Raw genomic sequence first — 19,840 nt, 5'->3', positions numbered from 1 at the left:
AGCTAATCAGTGGTGGAAGGAGTATTTAAGTCCTTCTTTAAAGTAAGCAATACAGTATATAAATACTCCCAGCTGTGTCATAGCAGATTTACTTGAGTATAATTTTGAGGTACCTGTACTGTACTTTACTTTAGTATTTCTATTTTATGGCTTTACGCTTTTGCTTTTGACAACTGACTTGATTTGCCTACTTTTTTAAAAACATTTTAAATACAAATCTTGGTGATCAGTTTATACAATATGAAACATATTTAGTTAAATTAACGCATTGTGTATAAAATTGTTCCATATATAAAATTTGCTCCATCTCCAACAGCTACAACAATAAACTTCTGCTTCTGTGTTAATGCATCATCAGTGTTGTGCTGTAAAACTTATATTTGAATATTTTAAATACATTTTGCTGATAATTCTTACGCATCTTTACTTAAGGAACATTTTGAATGTGGGACTTTTACCTGCAGTGGAGTACTATATATTTGCATTGTGTTGTTGCTTGTGGTCCTCCATTCAAATTTTTACTATTTGCTTTGAAATTACAAATTTTTAGCAGTAACATGCAGTAGTACAGTATTTAAATTAAAGTTCTCATAGTGAAAAAGTACTAGTCTTTAGTTCTGCTGTCACACAAAAAAAATCTTATCTTCAGTTTTAAGGATTTTTCTGTCACATCAGGCGATGACAGAAAGGAAGGAAAAATGCTAATATTAATAATATTATATAAGTTAATTTAATGTTGAATGTGAAATCTGAAGTTTACTGCTTTACTGAAGTCAACAGATAAATCTAGTGAAGCAGAAAGTACCATAATACACTGAAAGGGCAGGAAGTTGCTCCAAACGGAAATATTCAAGTACGTACATGTACCGTAAATTTGACTGTACTTGGTTAGAACAGACTTGTAGTGCAATGACGAGGTCTCTCTCCCTCTCTCTCTCTGATGCAGATTGAAAGTTGAACCAGTGAGGTAAACAGAGAAGCTGAAAAGCTGGAGGGCAGGGACGGAGTAAAAACGAGCAGAGAGAGGTTTTCGACACCTCTACAGCAGCTGGCTCTGCCAGTCACGCCATCCTGCGTGGGTTCACTGACATGCATTACTTGGCCTGCCCTGTGGTTACCCAGCCACAGACCAAAAACACACACACTTACACACACTTACACACACTGCCTCGGTCTTTATCATGTGATGTTGTCACATGCACAGTCACCATCTGCTGGTTACAACTTCAGATTCACTGGAGATCAGAGGTTCATTTGAAGGATCCTCAAAGAGCCTTTAACAAAACTTTGTTTCCAAAATCTGACTTTATATATTTGTTCCTCATCAATCTGCCCTCACACCACTGTCCTGGTTTCACACATGACTAAATGTCCTAAACGGCAAACAAACAGGGGCAAACAGATTTATTAACAGTATCATTAAAAGAAGCTTGAAAAACAAAATGAGAAAAATCCCTTCAAATTAGGGCAATAACATCATTCAAGTGTTTTATTCCTTTTTTTATGTACAGATAGTTCAAGCATTAAATCAATTCCCAGATATCAGTTCAGTGCAGCAACAACTTGACTATGGTGTTTATTAATATAACAATATTGAATAAACATAAATATTAGATATTTTAAAAAACAACCACCTGAACTAATGAAGCAAGTCACCTGTCGTCCTCTTGAGAGGGGCTTTGTTCCGCGGTTGGATTGTTAGGTATTACAATTGTGACAAATGTCAGTGGGATTTTGAATTAGATTTTCTTACGTCTAAAACAAAACTGGTTTCATGTCTCTATTGATGAACTGTTTTAATTGCAATGTCTTTAATCCAGATACACTCCTGGATATAACGTATAGTCAAACACAAACCATTTTCTTTCTTTTTTTGGTTACATGATGCATGTTGGGTTTTGTGGGGAACGTGGTAAAAATAGAAATGGTTATTTCACAGGGAGACGCCTCGGGACATGTGGCGATTACACAATAGACACAGACACTCTTAGAAGACATAATGACAAAGGCAGCCCATGAGAACATGACAGTTACACAATCCAGCCTCTGAGTGACTTCTGAGGTGTTTGTTACGTGTCATATTGTGACACGTTATATAAATTATCCCTATTACATAAAAAAGCAACACATCCGAGATGGGGCCATGTCATCCATATTGCCGGATCACTAACTCGTTGACTTACATAAATGAGCATCACCCAACTCAAATGCACACCCAGGGGAATCAGTAAGGCGTCATCAGCCTGGTCAGTCAGTGTCATGTTCATCCTGTTCACATTACCACCATAAACACAGTGTACTGTATGGATTAGATGTCAGGCAGAAGATCTATTGCATTTCTAATAGGACTATTAACAGCACAAACTGTGACGTAACTGCACTGTGCTGTGAAGAATAGTCCATTATTAGAGTAGAAAAAAGTTTTTAGTGTCCAACACCAACATTGTTGTGTGTGATAAATGGTTTCAGAACCCAAAGGTAACAAAAACTGATGAATAAACAGAGCTTTAAGAGAGTCTCCTGATTTATGATGATGTTTCTCCAATGCAATAACCAATATACCTGTGAATGTGGTTTTGTGTCTTCATATTTCCAGCAGCTGTTTCGGATCAAATGAGTCATGATCAGTCTGAGCTCCTAGCATTTCCTGTAGTGGCTCAAACTGGTCTCCCAGCATCAACGTTAGATCTAGAAGTTGCTTAAAGGAGCTATTTGTAAGTTTTGCTATTGCCACATAGCCAATGTTAGCATAACAGATGCTTCCTGACCAGTCTAGAAGAAAAGTTACAAGTTCAGCATCAAACTTCATTCCTTTACTCGCTGAGAGCTGTCTCCAGTGGTGAAAGCAACCCTCTTGTTTTGTTTCTATTTCTGTAAGTTAGCATGCTAAAGTTAGCATGCTACTGTGGTGAGACCAATCTTACCAAGCACTTCAGCCGTCGTTGCATTTACAAAACAAGACACACAAAACAATATGCCATCTGAGCAGCGTTACTACTTCAGGGCAGCCTGGACGCTACAGTGACTCGGTATCGGAAAGTGACGAGACAGTCTGACCAGGGCTAGCTTCTTAGCATGCTAATTTTAGCATGCTAAAGTGATAGGAATAGAAGCTGTGTAGCAATAGCATTTTCATGTTTTAATGTCATTTTTTTTTTTTTGAAATGGATTCATTGTGCAAAGTTTTCATGAACTCATACGAAAAACTGATACGTGGTGTGTTGACATATTTTTTAATTTTCCATTATAAAACCCAACCAATCAGCTTGTTTGATATCTTAAGCAACTTATCTGGTGCATGGCAGTAAATTTACGGCCGCAGCTAGCAGTCAGTGAGCTTAGCTTTGCAACAAGACTTGAAATAGGGGAAACAGCTGCCTGCTAAAGCTCACTAATTACCACGTTACATCTACTTTGTTTAATCTGCACAAAAACCAAAGTGTACAAATATAATTTCTTGGCTGGCAGCAGTAACTTCTTGAGGTCTCCCTGGTTGCCTGGCAACTTCACGCTGACAACTTGTAAATACATCCTGTAACCAAGGTGAAAATTATGTCTGTTCCCAGATATGTTGAGGTGAAATCAGAGGTTGCACTTTGTAGCAGTTTCAGCTTCAGTTGGGCTTCTTTTGCATTCTGGATCAATGTTCAATTAAATCAGAGTCCTCACTCCTAATTGCACTGATGAAGTGTTGTGCAAAAGCCAAGCATCTGACTCCATATTATTCACCAAAAAATAAAAACGAAGTAACCAGTTGTCACAGCACAACCCTATTGTATTATTAAATGTCAACGCAGTATAAAACTACAGTATGTTATTCTTACAACCTCCTGTTAAAAACATCCAAGCTATCCTTTTAATACATCACATCATTGGTGCTGAAGCTTCAGATTCACGTTTCTTGCTGTAAATGAAGAAAGTGACAGGATGAAATGAAAGTAAATCGTCTAGTTTTCTTTAAGGTTTGGTGACCAGATGTCTTGCAGGATAGAATGAGAGAGCTGACTAGTGTTATACAGCATGTATTTACATTACATCTGTAGGTTATAGTGTCCTTAACTGCTCTCTCAGTGTTGTGTAAATTACTGCCATGAGTTGGTAAATGGTTTCAGCAGAAATACACTGTAATGGGTGTGCGTGGCCTTAGGGTTTGGCTTTGAACCTTATGAAAAAACTTAAATCATGATGTCTATATAATGTCAGTGTCACTATCTGATAAGCACTAGGCTATGCAAACCTATCCACCTGTAGATGCAGATACAGTGATACAGTTATGTATATGTGTATCTAAGCCAGGACAGGACTGCACTTGGGTTAGTTCAAATAAGATATTTAAGATGAGTGCAGTGCAGTTTGTGACCCACGATACATGTTTTGATTTTGCTTAAACGCACCCCAAACAAAACAGTGGTGTATTTTGCCATTATAAGTAGGGTTAATGTAATTGTAATACTGTATATATGTCTATACAAATCTTAAAAGTATATTTTTTACATTCATAGTTGCGGTGTATTTTTTTAAAGAGCTTTCATGTACTGCGCCAGTTTTTTTTTTAGCAGTCAGTAAGTCTATAGTCTTCTTATAAGGCTTCTTAATGAGCTGTTAATCTAGTTCATGTTCTCAGCTGTCACACAGAAAATTGCTTATTGTACATGTGGAGTTCAGTTGAGGCAACACAAACCAAATCCTCTGCGTGCAAAGTGTGAGTTCAAAACAGGAAAACTATTTTAAAAGAGACACAAACAAACCTTTTTAACTTCACCCTTCGTGGGGGTGAAAGACAAAATATGAACAATATTTTCAACCAAAGAATCAACACAGGGACTTGTCATTGAATATTCACAACCCCCTCTGAAAAAGTCAACCAAATAACATCAACAAAACCCCTGTTTTGAGCCAGTTCACTCCATACATATACACATACAGTATATACATACAATATACAATATAGTATTACAAATACACACTGAATTGATTTTGTGTATTTAGCTTCGAATTTAAACTTTTTGCCAAAAGTATCACAAAATAGATGGAAACTGTAATTTGAATATATTTGGGGAAAACTTAATAACAAAGTTTTAATAATCAAAGTGGTTTCAGTCTTAGATATAATTATATTAAATACATAAAAGTCCTCTTTATTTAGAAATACTCATTACACTTTTAGAAATTATACTCAGGTTTTTTTTGGCATGACAGTAAAGTTACAGTGTTATAGAAAGTTATGACAGTAATCATGTTATTATTATGTTATTTCTTGGTCCTAAATGCTATTTTATCATCTGTCAACATCTGATCATTACAGCCTCTTTGAAATCCTGGTAATTAGATGTCTTAAAATGTTGTGTTTTTTTTAGTTTACAAAAGCAACGACAAACTGAAAACCAACTGAAAGCAAAAGAGCGACGGTTACTGGAAGGATCTCATTCAGCGTTTTTCTCGATAGCATGACTACAGACCACAGCAACGCTCTGACTGTAAACTGAGGTCCTCCTCTGTGTTCACGTACCCAGGCTTTCACCAAGAGGTGGGGAATTCGGGAATACCTTTGGCCAATGGCGTTCGGAGCCATTAGCACAGGGCGTGTCTGCATACTGTCCAATTTTCTGCTTTGTATGAATGACTAAGCATTCACATTAACCTAAATGAGATGACAGCTTTATGACTGCTAAATGGAGATTAATATGGAGAGACTTAGGTGAAAAGGTAGTTGAAGAGATGTTCCAAAGATCACTTGTGTGTGTTGTCATGAATCCATGAACAAAGTCAGAAATGCAACAAACACAACTAATGTTGCACAGGGCTCTGACACAGACACTGTAAACTGTACTGTATGTATTTTATTAAGGATTTGATGTGAGATTACTCTGGTTTCCACCAATCTCTCATAACACAATGCAGAAAATAGTTTATATGTGACTACAGTCTGAAAGGACAATAGCAGATAAGCTTTGGAGCAATGTTGTTTCGTGTTTCTAGGTGTGAACACGGCTGCCTATCAACAATCAGAACTGTTTAAACGAGATAAAGCAGATCCATTACCTGCTCAGGTGTGTATCCATTCAAAACGGAGGCTTCCAGTCAACACGTGTAACACCTGTACCGATAAGTAGCTCAAAAGTTTACCTGCTTAAAATCTTCAGACAAAGACATGGAGATGAAAATGGCGTTCTTATCAGCATGTGAAGTGATAGCCGTTTTCTTCCACAGGCAGTTGGTACAGCCTTTTCAATACAACCGACATTCTTTAAAATAACCTTTGACCTTGACTAATCACTGCAGTACAGTTGTACTATTGCTTTCTTCCTATGGTTGCACATTTAAGTTATTTACATTCCTCCCTTTCCACTTGACTGGCAGGTGCATAAGACTGCATGCTATACAGTGACTTTTTTATGTCTGCATATTTGTCTGCCCCCCCCACCCCACCCACCCCCCAAGACTGAAACAGTTCAAAGCTGCAAGGGCTCATAACTTATTACAATTTCGTGCTTGTCGCCATCAGCCGTTGGTTAACTGAGTTCATTATGTCGATGTGAACTTTAACGTGACCGTTGGTTGCAATGAGCCCGTGACTTCTCATTTGTGTACCATGCACACAAGCCCACTTTTAACGTCAGATGCGTCCTATCAGCGCGATATATCTCACCTGTACATTCAAATATATGTGCAACGGCTCATTTTACTTCTCATGCTTGTTATGTGTTTACTGTATATGTGGCAACTTGAAGAGATGGTTATGTGGGTTATATTCAAAGTGTGTGATAAACACACAGCTTAAGAGGAACTGTGTGCATGAAGAGGAGGGATGGATTCTTGCAGAAGAGAAACCGAAAAAAGAATTGCTCATGTTAGCGCTCAGTGCTGCCGGGTTTGCATACATGTATTGTATTGAGAGACATTGCAGAGTGTGCCTGTGCATGCTTGTATGAGCCACTGTATTGGAATGCAGGCCCGAGGCACTCAGCAGCTCACAACTTTAACTTCTGTAAACAAACTAATAGCAGGAGACTGCAGGACCACACAGCCTCTCTGGTGAAACACTAACTGCAGCCTGCACAGTCCCACAATGCTGCTGCTGCTGCTGCTGCTGGGGACAGCAGAGTGGCACAGCAAGCACACAGACTGCTATTTTAACTGATTTACATTAGTAAAGGAGGCCTTGAGTGCTGGTTTTAAATATTAGCTATACATCAGTTCAGTGTTTATTATACTAGTTTAGTATAATTCCTCTGTGCCATAAAGGAAAAAGTGGAATCCAAACACTGTTTTATGCTCCAATAATAACTAACTACTGCAACATTTCAATCTGTCGTGCACAACATGTATTCATCAGGCTCAACATACTCTATTAAACAGGTCTAGATTGTTCAAACACATGACCCAGTGCATTCTGATGTACCTGTGGAGGTGATAAAGATGAAGTTAATGAGGTCACTTTTAGAGAAAATCGGAGCTGTTGCTTGTCCAGGACGGCTGGTGTGTGCAAAAATAAACCAAAACCATGCCTGTATTTAGAGAACTAAATACAGTTTCCCAAGACTGCACCTCAATCATTCCAGCAAAAGTGGCTCATCGGCCTCAAATGGCAAAAAAAAAAAAAGTTTTCAGGCTTCTTTGGCTCATAGAGCATGAACATCAGTGTCCTTCTCTGGCTGAGCTGGCTGAATCCCACACTCACATAAACAGCACAAAACAATTTACAGATATTTTACTTCTCAGTGTTTATTTGCCCTAATGGCTCAAATTGTGATATATAAATTCACAGAATCTGAGAACGACGTATTCACCATGTCATGGCAGATTCTTCTGGAATGATTGATTTTGGAAAAAAGCTTTTGTCCGACTGTGGCTGTTGCTCCAAAATCGCCTCACAGCCCCGTGTTGTTCAAAATATCTGTTTGTATTGTCTCTTAGTTATTCTCTGAAACTCTCATTTTCAGAAGACAATGGGGGTCATTAGACATGCAGGACAGCAGCTGTAATATTACAGTAAACTTGTTTGGTGCTATCATCAGGAAAAATCCCTGGGAAAAAAAGTAAAGTAAGTTAAAACCACAGTCTGTAAAAGAAGATGGATGAAGCCTCCATGATGTTATCCAAAGGTTTCTGAAGAACGATCTCGCACTAGGCTTCAAAAATGTTTCATTCTGATGTTAAGTTTAGCATTTTAACATGGGAGTCTATGGGGATCAACTGGCTTTTGGAGCCAGACTCAAGTGGTCATTCGAGGAGCTGCAGTTTTCGTCAGCTCGGTGTTGGCTTCATTTTTCAGCCCCAGACTTTGCTGCTTGGTTAAATCAAATTAAAATGATACAGAAACCATCAGTTTTTGTTGTTGCAATTGGCATCAGTTATTGGGCCAATGCAGGTAAGTAAGTAAACATTATTTATGGAGTGTTTTTCAAAACTAGGGTTACAGGGTGCTGTGCAGTGGAAAATACATAGTTAAAAATCAGGAGGTAACAATATAAAAACAATAAAATTGGTCAGTAGACTTCAGTGATCTCACCGTGATCAATGGACACAGTGATTTGGAAATATAAATTAGGTCCAGTCCATGTAGTGACCAGTGTAGACTGACCAACACTGTGATCTACACTGAGTATTTATTCACAGTCTGACGCTTGTTTTTTGGATTTAAAGCAAGTGTTATCGTATAATTCCAGTTTTTATTACCTTGAGATTCAAAATAACAATAAATACATCTTGGAGCCATTCCTGCTCGACACAGTGTTGACTGGATGCAGCAGCACGCAGGTATTAACTCATTTATAATTACAGCATTTGTGGAGAGAGATGTTATGTCACCACAGAAAGTGAAAGAGCAAAATACAGACGTGGGAATTTCCAAAATGTGTCGATATTTTAGGATGAGGCATTTTAGATGAATTGAAAATGTTTTAAAACTGTGGCAATAAAACAAAATTAACGACACGTGTCAAGTGATAAATGTTCCATGTCATTAAACTATATTTTAATACTGAGTTTAGTTAGTTATCTCCTTTCAGTCACGATATCGCTGTAATTTTGGAGATAAGATTATCACCTGATGAAAGGGACATATTGGCTCGTGCCCATCAACACTCACACTGTGTTTGTGTGTCTGTTTTTTTGTTTTATGGCCTGATTTTTAATGCAAAAGTCTGTTGCACTGTTGATCATTCTGCAGACAGTTTGGGTTTGATGTGGCTCTTTGATAATGTGCCTAAAGCGGCAGTGATCCCAGGTCAGCGAGCAGCCCACTGAGGTGTCAACCTGTCTCGATGCTGCCTTTGTTTGGCTCCCTGATAACGATCCAACTGTCACCTCATTATGAACTGAAACAGGTTGGATGACATGTTAACATCCAAGAAACCTCCCTGTGCACTCGCCTGCTGCACAGCAGTCACACGCGATGGGCAACCTGTGGGTGTTGAAAGATCACAGCACAGCTCTGCCTCTTCACCACTGTGCGTGTGTGTGTTTGTGTGTGTTTGTGTAAACCAAATGTATACAGTTACACAAATCTCTGCGAATTCTCTGTGCCAGTTTCAACACGCTAACAACTTATTGGATAATGTGTGTGAGTCTTTGTGTATGTGTGCCTATGTTTTGCCTGTGCATGTCAGTGTGTGTTTAGCCTGCACGTGTGTGTGTGTGTGTGTGTGTGTGTGTGTGTGTGTGTGTATAGAGCGGGTGTATTGTCTATTGGCTGTAGACCCGTGATGGATGTGCACTGAGGAAATCATTAATCTATAATGATAGTCTGGTAGTTGTGCTTATGAAATGTATTAACCAGCGCAAATGTCACATGTTCCATTTCCTGCCGCACAAAGAGGGTTTGGCGATGGGCCGTGTGGGTGCTGAAGGTAATTAAATGTGTGAGCGGGAGATTGATTCTGGAGTTTCCTATAGCACAGTTTCCTGTTGCATCCCCATCAGAGTTCTTTCTGGGCAGAGAGAAGAGATGAAAGTGACTAAGTACATTTCTTCCACTGCTGTATTTAAGTATAACGCTGAGGTTTTTGTTCTTTGGTTGTGTTTTTCCATTTGTACGTTTAAGATGGAACCACGTCGTGACTTGCATCACCCCCTAGCTCTTCAAAATCACTGTAGACCATGGCCTCTTCAGACTTATTGCTTTTATATAACAGTTACTACATACAGTACAACCTTGACAGGTATATGTAGTAACCATTTAAGCACCACTGCACTCATTTGGCAGCTATAATAATAATACTCTAAATTCTAAGCAGAAGCACAGAATGTACCGTAAAACAAAATCAAACAGAGAGTAAAATGGAAAAAATTACCAGGCAAAACAAAACAGAAAAAAACATAATAGGCAATGTTTTAAAAATAAAACTTGTCTCGAAAAGAAGAATGTCCTACACACTGCTCCTGCTCAGCAGCACAATTTATTCATCATTCTGTTTCCGGACCTGAAGGTCTAGAGAGCTGCAGATCCTTTGTTTCCCTGGAGAGGAAGGCCACATTTGATGGCGCCTTCATAATAGGAGAGCCTAGTCACTGCAGCCTCTGAAGGATGCGGCCACTGAATGGAGACACAATGAGGATGTTGTCTTTTACTTGTATTAAAGCCTGACATCCACATTTGAAGGACCTGAGAATTACCATATAGTCTGAAAGAAAGAGATATGAAAATACAGACTATTTTCTCAAGAGTTACCTTTTATTTTTTTATTTTTACAAATAATGAGCAGCTTGTAGAATATGATGCAGTGTTTTAGATAAAGGCGGTTTACATACCCTGTAATGTGGTTTAAACATCTTTTGTGTTGAGGAATGTAAAATTACTCTCTGAAGGGGCATTTCTGCATAACGACTACTTTTACTTTTGATAAAATAGATACATTTACTTTTATATTTTGTTATATATATTTTTGCATTTACATTTTTTCTTCTTTCACTTGAATTGAGGACCTTAATACTTGCATGCACAACCTGTTTGCTGTTAATTTCTGACTTAACTGAGCACTCATCCATTATTTAGAAGAGCCTGTTTCTCAGTTCACTGAATAAGGTGTTTTCCTGGCTGCAGAGAAGTTGTCAGGGCAGATTAGTTTAGAGAGCCAGAGAGATCCCCGGCTGTTGGGACTTGTTGTCTTATTATGCAACATTGCCGGTGATTCCATCCCCGTTCTAGGTAACAAGATGGCTCAATGAAAAAAAGGTCATTCGTCGGTTGATGTTGTGTTTCTCCCCGGGGCTTATTAGCATTAGGGTGTGAAGCATCAACCTGACAGTCAATCAAGGTAAAACTCTAAATTAGCTGCTTGCCAAACAGCTCAGAACTGTAAATCATGTTTGCTTTTGTTTGATATAATTGTTTATGCTTAAAGGTCATAAGGTTCATCACACATTGTGATCAGGGCTGTCACGATATCAGGTTTCACTTTGTTTTTTTGTGTGTTTTGTCTCTTTTTTGGCAAAAGAATTGGACTCAAATACAGATGAAGGGAGGTGGAGAGAGTGTGTAACCATGATTGAACAAAAGTGCTCAAAAAGAACAATTACACTTAATGGATATTGAAAAGTCAACTTGCTGAAGCCCCATAAGGTCTAACATATAACAACACCACCGGTCCATTTCAAAATGAGATTCCTAGTGTTTATGTGTCCATACTGTGTGTGACTCATCATTACTTTTCAGCTTTGTGTTGTTGAATAAAACCAGGTAACATAACATCTGCTGTGGTGTTTACAGAGTTATCACAAGAGAGCAGCCTCTTCTCTCTGTGAACGACTCGCTGTTTACTGATGTGAAGATGCTCAGTGCTCCCACGGACAGGGTGAAAGGATTCAGACTGACTGGCTGCCAGGTCAGCTCAGTTATTCACTTAATGTCATATCAGGGCAGATTATCTGTGAAGATTTGTTTGTAGCTCCATTTTATTTCATAGACGTCATTTGCATCCTCCCACTTCTTTAACAGACCTCCATGCTGCACGCAAACCTCCCATACTGTCCTTAACTGTTGTCGTAGGTCTTACATTTATTCTACTCTCTGACTTCAAACTGGCTTCAACTGATCAAACGTTCTGTCCACATCACTGTTCTTCTTTGTTTTCACATTTACGAAACCCTCCCTGACAAGAATAAATAAATGAAGAACACAGAGGGCATTTATGGGACCAGTGGTCCAGTGTCAACCGCAGGAAAGTGGCCTCTATTAATCCTCTTTGTTCCTGAGTTCTATTGTATTTGAACTTATAGTCCCATCCTGTGGTTTATGGTCCATATGTGTGTTTATTTCCAGTGTGAAGAAACACTTTGAAGTATTCCAGCTCAGAGCAGAGAGGTGAGGACAAAGAGAAACCAAAGAAGAAGATGAGAAATGACTTAAACTCAAAAAACTCAAAATGAAAAAGACACAGTGAGAGCTGGACACTTTATCACCACCTAGTTCTCGTGTCATAGGTTTTGCCCCATTTCTATTCATAATCATTATAATAACATTTTATTCACCACTTTAAAGGCAAACACAGATGCATTGTTTATGCATGATTTGAAGTCCTGGGTTAGGAGGGAAAAAATACTTTTGGGACATTTTTGCTAAACCTCAAGAATGAACACATTGCATTTTAGTGAGTAACACTGATGGTAAACATAACTTTTGTTTGTTCACTAGAAAGCTCCACCTTTAATTTGTGTGTGACGTCGCTACAACGAAGTCCAACATGTCCAGAAACACACGCAGTGAGAGGATCGTTCAGGCTGTAAACACGCAAACGTTTCAGATGTTTGTTTTTTTTTTTTATTTGGAGGTAAAACTCACAAAAAGATGGTAAGAAAAAAACCTTCAAACTGAAATGAAGCTTTTCGCACAGGTTCAAGCAGAAAGACAAAGAGTCTTTTATTTCATCATCACTCTCCAGTGATTTCACTTAAATCTGCTGGCAGGTTTTCCCATCATCCAATTATCATATTAGCTGAAGGGTATTTCATTCTGGGGTTTTTTTCTTTGCCATTTTACAGCTTCACCTCTCCACCACCTCTGTGCCGACTGTCACTGCTCTGTCTTTGGTTCTCGTGTGGATCTCAGTTTGCTTGATATTTAAAGGGTTATAAATATACTGTATCTAATGATGGCAGGGTCAACACAGGCTTTTACACAGAGTATTATAGATTGTATTATATTATTAAAAAAATTTTAATATGGTCTTTCTCCACTTCCGTACTTTTACCACATAAAGTTTCTGTATCATTGTTTTTGTTGTGTTGGTAGGTCAAATCTGGTAAGGTAGGTCAAATCTGAACCAGAAGGTAATGGAGGTTTAAAACTGAGAGTTTCGCTAGTAATTCTTTTTTTTTTTTTTGGCTTTGTTTTCTTGTCAAAATAAGTTTGGTTGACCTGGTGTTAACCTGTTTAATCATGTTCCTGCTGCTGTTCCTTGCCCTTTCGCAACTTCCCAGAAATCCCTATGGTGTTATCGTAACAGAGATGAAGATTGAAACTATGACAATGACACTCAGGCTGTAGTAAACTAGACTTGTCCTTTAATTGGCCAATCAATCAACCTGAACCCTGCACCCCGCACTGAAAATCCGCTCAAATTTCCCATCACTGTGTTCCAGTTTGAAGACACATAGGTGATGCAGTGAGTCAAGTCGAAACATTATCCCATTAATTATTTTTCGATCACATGCACAGTGATTGACATTGAACTTGTATCCTTTTGCACCAAGTTGCACATGTGAAAACATACGAAAACATAAGAAGGCCACACACACACACTAAGAGCAGATTGCTCCGGGCTTCAGGTCCCGGTGTGTGACAGGTTGTGGGAGGATCAAAGTTCAGATTTTGAATGCACTATAACGGGAAACAACCGGAGAGAGAGGGAGTCAGGGAAGAGCAGATAGAGAGACAAAGCACTGATAAAGCTCATCAGGATTTATATTAGCAGGAAAAAAGGGGGGGGGGGACGGTTTAGAGAACGGCGTGGGCAAGGACTCGGCCAGAGGAGAGGACAGACAGATGAAAATAAGAGATTATCTGTGTAATAGAGGAAACAGTTTGTGCTGTATCAAGCCATATTTGTCAGGTAGAAAACTGGCGGCCCCCGCTAACACAACCCCCCACCCCCCATCCTCTCTCCTTCTACTCCTCCTTGGCGAGGGAAGCAGGATGTCTTTCATCCAGTTCAGCTGAGGGATCAAAGCTAAAAGGCTACTCGGCTGAAACTGACCTCAATTTGCACTTCTGCACACTCTGCACCTCTCCAACATACACAATCCTATAGTTTTCCTTACAAGTCCCCCCCCCCCAAACCACCACCACCACCACCACCACCACCCACTACCACCTCCCACTGAACTACACACATGCTCTTTCCCTTCCTGTATGCTACACTACCTCATCCACTTGACACGGGAAATCTCCCAGCACCTCCAGCCCATTAATAGCACAATTTATAACCTCCACATTAACCTACGACATATAACCCTGACTCTGCACTATTTATACAATACTCCACCATAGATCACATATTATCAGATGTGATTATCAGATGTGTGCTGTGCTAACATATGACTTGTGTTCGTGCTGGTGAAGTAACCTGTTCACAATAGCATTGCTCAGCTCTGTACTTCAAAGAGCAGCCTGTGTTTAGCTTCCTCTCTGTGTCTTCTTTCTTACTGTTTTCACTACAAACAGCCTCTCTGCCTCAGCTCCCCTCCCACACACACACACTGTAATGTATACACTTACACTGTTTGTGTACGCATACACACACGCTCTCAACCATATATCTTTATGCTACTAAATTAAGACCGAAATCCCTTCTTCCTTTTTTTCTGCTGATTTTTATTGTACGCGATTGAAACCAAAAGCAAAACAGACAGTTTTTCTTTTATCTCCTACATGAAATTACTTATGATAAATCTCATTATAAATTATTAATATTTAGAATGGACAAAAAACATATCATAACAAGCAGCAGTCTTGCCATAATTATAACATTTTTAAAACTTAAAATTAAATCTGTCTCAGAAATCTTTTGCTCATTTTTTTATATTTATTTGATTATTTGATATTATTTAAAGGATCACTTCAGTTGTTTTTATTTATTTGTGTTTGAATTATTGTTGTTTTTATTCTTGTTAGTTTCAACTCTTCTTATTGTTCCTACATCTCATTACTTCTTATTTTTTTAATTGAGTTATTTAGATCCCTATTTACCACTGTATTGTAACATCTTTACTTTATTGGTAAGTAGTTTGTTCTCCAAGGTGCCTCACAAATAAAATTCTTATTGTTATCATAGTAGTGGCAGTTATTATCATTATAAGGCTCAATATATTTGGCATCCACCAAAATCTGTCTTGATTTTGACAGCTGGTGTTGTATGTCTGGTCATTTTGATTATTTATTCTTTCATACATCGTTCGAGATTTGAATCAAAATTTTGCCAATTTTAAATGATTTTAAAGTTTTTGGACGACTTCTCGTATTAAGAAAACATTTAACACCTGAGAGTTTTGCCTTTTTTGTTACATAAAGAAGAAAAAATTGAAGAAAAATTGTTTATATATTTTCAATATTTTTATCTTAAAAATTTGATTTATGGTATAGCGCCAAAATCAAGTATCTATATCAACAGCAAAATTTAAACTATATTTCAAACTACGCCCTGTCCTGATTATTATTCATTCATACTGGGGGGGATGTTTTGTGATACAGTTGTTATTCCCTGCATTATACTGTAACATGTTCCTGATATTTTGTCCAACCTGTAGGTTTGTAGGTTAATAATCCAGTAGTCTCAGAGGATTCTGGGATGCCTGCAGCCACCTACTTCTCATAAATGTTTTCCCATCATTAAGTTTTTGAACAAAAGCTTCACCTCTCACTAACAGAACATCTATTCCTCTCCTCCTCCGCAAACAAGTCCACAGTGATGAAGCTAAGTTCATAAATGACATTCTTGGGCGCCCCCTTCTGGGCTGCAGCCACCTTTTATTTTTCTGGAGACACTTGGACTTCACGAAAAAGGAGAGAAAATCCTGAGGACGGAGTGAGGCTGCCAGCCAAGGCCTGGATCCTCACTGTCATTGATTTAACAAAGGAAATGAAGAAATATTATGAAATCATAGTTTTGAGAGCCAATATGCTGCACATTAAGTCCAGTTAATATTCACTGAGGCCGATTGAGTTCTTCCTGAGTATGTTATATCCTTACAGGCAAATCCATGGGATATAAAACCCATGTCTTGCACTTGAAGGCTCATTCAAGTTAAGACCCACTCTTCCTTTCACACAGTGGAAAGTGAAATTTGATTTTATATTATGCTTGTGTCATGTGGTATTTCTTATCCTTTAATCCTCTAATTTCTTTAATATCTTTAAATAGGTCCCCTGTTGTTCCAATTATTGCAAGGTAATTGGAACAACAGGGCTTTAAAATATTTATTAAAGGTCAATTTTTTTTTTTTTTTTTTTTTTTTTACAGTATTTTATTTGAAGTTTTATTATCCATAAGAAGATATATTTGTAGTTTTAAGAACCAAAAACCATCTCAATGTAGTTTAAATCTCCTCTCTCAGGCTTCTCTCTGGAGCTCTAGCAACAACAAGTCAGTGAGCCAATAAATAAAAATACAGCAGATTTCAGGTAAACACTCAGAGAAACCAAATCCTGCAAGGTTGGATAGTGGGTCGGGGGGGGGGGGGGGGGGGGGCTTACAGCATGGCTGAGAGTGTTGGCTGCTTTGTTGTGACATCACAAAGTTGTGATGTCCTGACAGCTGGTTTTAAGGCTCAGTTTCTGAATACAGGCTGTGTGCATTTCTCTGTGGACTGAGGCTTTGATACTTTCACAGTATTAATATAGAACCTAGACCTGCTTTATAAACTAAAAACACGTGTAATTCTCACTTTATATAATATGGGACCTTTAAAGTCCTTTATGTTTGTTTTTCTCGCTTTCAGCATTTAGTTTACCTTCAGTTCAAATGTAATAGATTTGTCATGAGGGAAATTATTTTGTTTGTTTGTTTTTGTATAATAAGCTATTACTTTACAGTCAAATTCAATCAAGTGATGTAGCTACAGTAGGAATGTTTCAGAAAAGGACATAATCTTACTAATAGAAATATGGCAGCATTATGCCAATAAAAAAACTGAAACCATCTGATCAATGACGACAGAAAACAGAGCCTGAGTGTACAACATCAGCCAGCTGAGTGTATGATTTTATTATGCTTCCCTCCTGATTGCAATTGGCTCGGGTCCATCCAGCGCACAAATAACCCCCAGCCGTAACCAAGTCCACCTGTTTATAAACACAAACAGTTACGAACACACTCTGACCTGTCACATCTCATCAAAGACAGAACACACACTGCAACACGCATCGATGGCTTCAGCTGGCCCCTGTGGAAGAAAGCTGTTTCCTCTCAAAGTGTGTTTCTCATTCAAGGAGGGGTGACCGTATAACAGTAAAATATGAGGAGCTATTACACAACAAGCTTTTGGCAACATGTGTCAGAGGAAGTCGTCCCGGCTCTACTTTACCTCTTCAGGACCCTTTTCCATTTTACGTTCTAGACTTTTCCCAGTGAGTGTTTCTCCACAGTGCTTAGGGTCGATCCTGACTGTGCCTCCTGAGACACAGTAGCCTGTTGTCTAGCCTTGGGGGGGGGGGGGGGGGGCGGAGGAATGGTGTTATGAGAAGGCAAAGAACATGTTATGTTAACCTGGGTGGTAAAAGCCTGAACATATTTGGGAAAATGCTCCTTTATACCCTCTCACACCCACTCGTTTTCTTCAAATTCTTCCTCTTAACTGCAGTAATTCTCCCATCTTTCCTATGGCTTCATACTTAAAGGGTCATTTCACTCAAATTACCACTGGTAGTGCCTAGTGACACAGAAAGGTTTTTGTTTTATTTGTACAGCTTTTAAGGTATCTGTCTCTGAGATTACTGGCGAAGTGGAATTTCTTTTGCCCAAAACATTAAAAAATCCAGCTTCCCCAATAACAACCCCAGCCACTGTAAGACATTTTTGACTTGCTGCTGTAAAGATATGTAAAATTCTCTCAATATTATTTTGCATTTTATATATTAATTTAATATTTATTTATTTTATGTTTTCTCTAAATTCAGTTTCCAAACACTATATTCTAATCATTGTTTCAAAGCCTGCAACATAAATTTTAATTTAAACAGGTGGAGAAACACAAAATCCCTTTCTTTTAATGTTTTGTTTTGTTTTTTGGTTTTTTTTTTTTTGCTAAAGTTGATGAAGTTGATTTGTGTTAATAATTAGTGACTTTACACAATGAACAAAAAAAAAAAAACTTTGTCTGCAGTTTGGTGATATGCAGATTGTGCAAAGTGGGTTTTAAAGGGGCTGTTTTTAAGTTTTCTCTGTCGCTGAACATGGTTTCTTGCTAAGAGCAGGTGGTGGGGATTGCTGCTTCAGCTATCATTGCATTTACAAGACAAAAGGTTATAATTCTCCCTCTGAGCATATTTCTCCAGGACAGATTGGAGGTTACAGTGAGTTGCTATCAGAAAGTAACAAGAAAGCTAGCTAGCTGGTTAGCATGTGAACTTCAGCAGGAGAAAAGATGTGACAGAGAAAAGACTTAACATTGGTGTCGCTTTCCACCTCTGGAGACGGCTCTTGGTTAGTAAAGGAATTAAGTTTGATACTTGCAATGTTTTTTTGAGACTGGTAAGAAAACAGCTGTTAATGCAAACGTTGACTATGTAATAATTGCAAAATTTACAACTTACAGCTCCTTTAAGAAAAAACCACTGTCTGCTACATCTTAAAACAATGACAGCTGTAAGACTCAATCAAAACAGTGAGGCAGCAGGTCATGGAACCAAAACAATGAGCTGAAAGACTTTAAAAGGCATTAAAAGGCTCCATAGAGCTGAGGGAATTACTGAGTGGCACCTTTCACAGTACATGTTGTAAATTTAATGTATTGTTAATTAAAGATATGTTGATTCCAGCAGCATTATTGATGGGTAATTCAATCAGCGGGCCCTCCAATCAGAAGGTCAGCGGTTCGATTCCTGGCTTCTCCGGTTTGCATTTCGAAAGATACTGAACTTCAAGTTCCCCCCAATGTGTCATCAGCGCATGAATGTGTGTATGGTAGAAAAAGTTCCATATATTTATATAGGAAAAAATGCTGGATGAATGTGTGTCTGGCTTCTATTAAGTAAATCAATAAAATGCTTTCAGTGGTCAATAAGACCAGAAAAACGCTACACAAGTGCCGTCCATTTACTTCCTTGCTCAACAGAGCTCACTGTAAGACGTTTACATTGGAATTACTTTCTCCTGAAGAAACAGTTCCTGTGAAATCTGTTGTCAGTATTTTCTGTGGAAAAAGATGCTGCTGTTGAAACCTTCAAGTGACATTGGTCAATGCAGTGAGTAACACAAACAAAATTCCATTCGAATCAGTATTGTGGCTGTGTTGAGGTGTCAGCAGAATTCTTACATGCAGATATCTTGAAACCTGAGGCTAATGAAACCAAAAAGTCCTTTAAGATCAGATATGTCTTTTTGTTCGGGTGAATTGACCTTTTAAGATCATAGAAGAGATATTATCACAGGTGTATTTTTTTGCCACCTTGTTGTAAAATCATTCCTGTTCCCCCACCATCATTTCTCCTTTCATCTGTTAGTTACAGTATGTTATCCAGCTACTGTGTCAAGCAATGTGTCAGCACTCAGACTGAAAGGCTCTCTGTTCCCCTTAACTCTCCTGCTTCCATTGTGTTCATCTGGATGCTTTTCCAAGCTAAGCCTGGCACAGGCCTGGATTTCCGGAGCCCAAAATGTGAGCCCAGGGAACCGGACTCCTCCGG

Source organism: Trachinotus anak, unplaced genomic scaffold (assembly GCF_046630095.1).
Source record: "Trachinotus anak isolate AG129_WGS33_773 ecotype Australia unplaced genomic scaffold, CSIRO_AGI_Tana_v1 ptg000010l, whole genome shotgun sequence".
NCBI classification, from domain to species: Eukaryota; Metazoa; Chordata; class Actinopteri; order Carangiformes; family Carangidae; genus Trachinotus; species Trachinotus anak.
The sequence above is the reverse complement of the archived record's forward strand: the minus strand, read 5'-3'. Positions refer to the sequence as shown.